We start from the raw sequence: 4,562 nt of genomic DNA, 5'->3' as shown, positions 1-4,562 counted from the left end.
CTCTATAAAACCAAGGATCTATTTTATCAACCTCTTTTTCCCAAGCTAGGTATGTTAATGCACCTATGTCTTTACCAAAGAATGAGAGATTCCTAGCTTGTTTAAACTGTTCATCAACATTATCTAAACTAGACACCCTATATGAACTAGAAGACCTAGAAGAAGACCTATAACAAGACATTTTTGCTTTTAACGGACTCTAAGAACCCCTAAACATTCGGACTCTAATGTGACAAGGTCACACCTATACGTGAACACAAACAAATACAATAAAAGAAAACAATTAAAGTTGCCAAGAGTTGGGAAGAGCACTAAGAACTCTTCCAATCTACTTGGACTTTATAAAAGACCCTTTACAACACAAAACTAAAACTAACATTGGCATTGGGCTGACACAAGCCCAACAAATACACAGAAAAATAAAAAAAGTTACAAAAACATTAATTCCTATACTACGGCCTAAATCTTGCTGCTACGGTCCAGTCTTGCTTCACTTGGTCAATGTTGCATTCTGGACAGTGGTCTATGCTAGCTCCTGTAACCAACTCTCGGTCCATATCACAAAGCTCTCTGGGTCCATTCCTGCAACACATGACCAAAGTTCAATCAATATTCTCTTAACTAAAACAGATTGCTCCAAACAAGATACAGGGTAGTAAGAACTTCCCTGTCTTAGACTTGTACAATTGGTGTAGCTCAAAAAAAATTGTTTTGCTCCCAATTACAATCTACTGCAACAACACCATCAATATTGGTTTCTCCAGACTACACATAAAATTCACGACTTGTTCAGCAAATTACACAATGCAAAGCAATGTCAAATGAAATTCAGAAATAGCTAAGCAAACTAGAATTAGGTAAGCTAAGCAACTTCCCTATTCAAATGATATTTCTAGCTGTTATTGCTTTGCACCAAATCGGGAACCTCGTTGTAATCTTATAATCACCATGAGTTCTCCCTGCATCTTCACTAAATGGCTGCTCAAACTATTAACTTGATTCAACAGATCAAAAAATTAATCAGATTCAAGCTAAACTAATATGGACTAATATTCTATACTTCTGCAATAATTCAGTTCTGCACACAAAATCAAATCCAATTCCAGCAAGGTATAAATGAAAATGGCTATTTAAACCAACGTCAGATAGATGGAATTCAATTCTGATATCAAACTGATCAATGCAAGCAATTCACAAATCATTCCATTAATTCAGCTCTGCACACATAACTCACCACAAAGCTAGCAGCACATACAGTTTATCAATTGCCAGTTGTGATTAAAAGAGGCAAACACATTCAGACTCAGATCAACCAAACTGAACAAGAGTGATGTGATGCAGAAATTGTCAGTGAAAACATTGTTGATGCACAAGCTTAAGTACTCCAAACAAATCAGATCATGCACACATCAATGCAGAATTCACTAACTCAAAAATCAGCATTCAACATCCTCAGTTAAATCGTGAAGTCAGCCATCATTTTTAAACAATTATGAACCAGTTATTCAGCAGAGAAAATAATGCTTCTAATCAGGATGCAATGCAGAATTCAACAAACTCGTTCAAATCAGTTAACAAATCAATAAATGCAGCAGATAGTGTTTAACCAAACATATTAATGCAGTAGCTTCTCAAACAATCACAGCTGATCCAATCTGATCATTTCAAACTCTTTTCACTGCACAGTGAACAAGCTCAAAACAGTTAGTTGTAATAAAATCTCTCACAAATTGCCAAGCAAGTTAGGCTAAAATCAGCCTTACAAAACTCACAACACTCAAGCTTCTCTTAAAAAAAATTAAACACACAGATGAAAGGTTTGGAAGGGAGATTCTCCCTTGGCAGTACAAGGTTGGAGAGTCTTTCAGACCACCACCACCTAAGATGCTACCAAGCACACAACCTTTTCTCAAATTTCAAAAAACCCAGAATGAAAGTGCTTCTCAGTCATGAAAGGAAATGGCTAGGCAAAGATCAAAATAATGGACAGCACCAAACAGGACAACAGACTCAAAACAACACTAGACCAGATTACAAAAGCAGAGATAGCTCAAATTAAGAACAACAGAATGGATTGCACTTGTAATGGACAAAACTAAGATAGCCAATAATTGACAAGCAAGAAAAAAAAAAGCTTTCAAGAAAAGCTGGCACACAAACAGAACCTAGGAATAGCTCTAGAACAGATTTAAAAACACAAGAAAATCACAGCAAGTTGAATCATACATGACCAAACAGTTTTGCAGCTGAAATAGAATGCATTGCCAATTGTTCTAAAATGTTCACTCCAATCAAATTAAATGAAACAACAACAGGAGAGAAACACCAAGAGTGAAACTGTGTTGTGAATTGCACTTGCCACTTTGCTTTTAATGTGGTTTAGTCAATACTTTTTTTTTCTACTTGCTTTTTCTTTTCAAATCACAAGCACTTATGCTTTTATACTTTCACTTTCTTTTGCTACAATTCACAACAACATGTAATTTGATTTTCTATTTCAGTTCAATTTCACAAGGATATGAGTCATGCACAATTGATTCAACACAAAGAAGACCACAAAATTGTTAACAATACCGAATGGAAAACCAATTGACTCTAGGATATGATGACAATAGAAGCTTAGTAATGAACTAATACCAAGCAGAACAGGCACACACTCAAAAATACTAACACAGACCTCAAAGAAGTGCCAGTTCGGTGTAGCTGGCCAAAACAGAATTCTGTAGATTGACAATGTGCAACCAAGCTAGGCTAAAGCCTTCATTGCTCATTTGGTATGCATTTGTTACTTACAAGGCAGAATTTACCTTGGCAATCTATCATCGAAGCTCATCCAACAATTTCATAGCTTCTTTTGATGTACAGAATTTACACCAAAGTCATAAAATCACTTGAATCACAGTACACAAGCAACAACAAGTTAAACCAGGATTTAATTGACAATTAAAACAGAACAACAAGACTTTGACATAACAGAAATTGATTTAGAAAATAAAAGACGCAATCAACAAGATAAACCGAATTAAAATGATGAAATCAGACTCAAAGCATGGACTCAAAGCAGAGAACAAATCATAAAACTCAAGACCGTGAAGAAATGTAAAGCACAACGCGAAAGTGAAATAAACTCAACAGATACACGAATCAAATTTAACTCAGAATAGACAAAACAACTCAGAGACAATGAACAAATCAGAATCACGAGTCAAATGAAACAAATACAACTAAGACAACACATAACAGACACAAAAAAACAGAGACATGAATCAAAACAAAAATACGAAACATAAAACTAAGAACAGACAAAGATACTTAGCTTTGATGCGTGGACGCAACCGAAGCTCTGATACCACATGATGGAAGAAGGCTTCAGTTGATTTTGGTGGTGGAAGAATCAACCAGCTCGTCTTCTTGGAAGAATGAACGCAGCGGAAATATGATGATGATCGGAGGACGCAGTAACGTGTGGAAGCCACTCTAAAAAGGCGTTCGGTGGCTGGAATGGAGAAGATGTAATGATTTGGTGATGAAGATAAGGATGAAGCAGTGGTTGGTGATGGAGATTATGAAGCACACTTTCAAATTGTGGTGTTGTGAAAATTAGGAAGAGAAATGGAGGCAGAGAATTGGTGCTGAAATGTAATGCGTATGGGTGGAGATATGCTAGGAATGGAAGCCTAGCTAGGGAGAGAGGCTAGAGGAAACTCTCAAGCTCTCTCTCGATGACCTTCAACAAGAAGAATGTTCTGGACAAAATCAACAGAATTCAATTCTTCATTCAAATCAAAGGTGTCCACAATTTTGGAGAAGAGTGGGATTTATAGTAGCACCCAAGCTCTCTCACGTGAATACAAGCAATGTTGATGATCAACAACGTGGAATGGATCAGCTGCCACGTGTTGGAGGTGTGGGAAGCGTGCAACAAGGCATGGGTTGCCAGCTGTAGGCGTCACATGTAAGGTGATGTTTCAGTCGCTGGGCCTAAACCCTCTTCCGCTGGGCGCCAGATTTCCTTCTTCTTCAGCCAAGTTGTTGGGTAGTGATTCAAGTGGGCTTCCTAGAGTACCTTGCTAGTCAATTGTATAATGCACCCTAGTGGAGATTTGTTTCTCCACTCTTGAAGTTTCCTTGCTTCTTGATTCATCNAGCTTCTTTGGCTAGATCCATGATTTCCTAGCTTTATTAAACCCTACAAAACACATACAACTATATTAAAGAAAATCCTTCTAAGACTTAGAGAAANAAAGTCAAGAAAAAGTCTTTCTTTACTTCCCTTTCTTAGCCTTAGCTTTAGTTAGTACTCCTTTGAATGGAATGCCCTAAATGAGTTTCCATCATACCCTCCCTCTTGAAAAACGATTTGTCCTCAAATCGAGAAGATATAAAGAAGTACAACTTTGGTTTGTCACTTTCCTCCTGGATCAAAAACATATCTACAATAAACATCAAATATATCTCCAATTAGTATCAATCCAAGAAAGAATTTTTTTGTGGAAGTAACTTTAGAATAAGGACTTTGTTTTATGGTTTTAAGGAAATTTGAAAGTCCTAATTCACAAGTC

Source organism: Vigna radiata, unplaced genomic scaffold (assembly GCF_000741045.1).
Source record: "Vigna radiata var. radiata cultivar VC1973A unplaced genomic scaffold, Vradiata_ver6 scaffold_111, whole genome shotgun sequence".
In the NCBI taxonomy this organism is placed as follows: Eukaryota; Viridiplantae; Streptophyta; class Magnoliopsida; order Fabales; family Fabaceae; genus Vigna; species Vigna radiata.
This window is presented reverse-complemented; position numbering follows the sequence as displayed.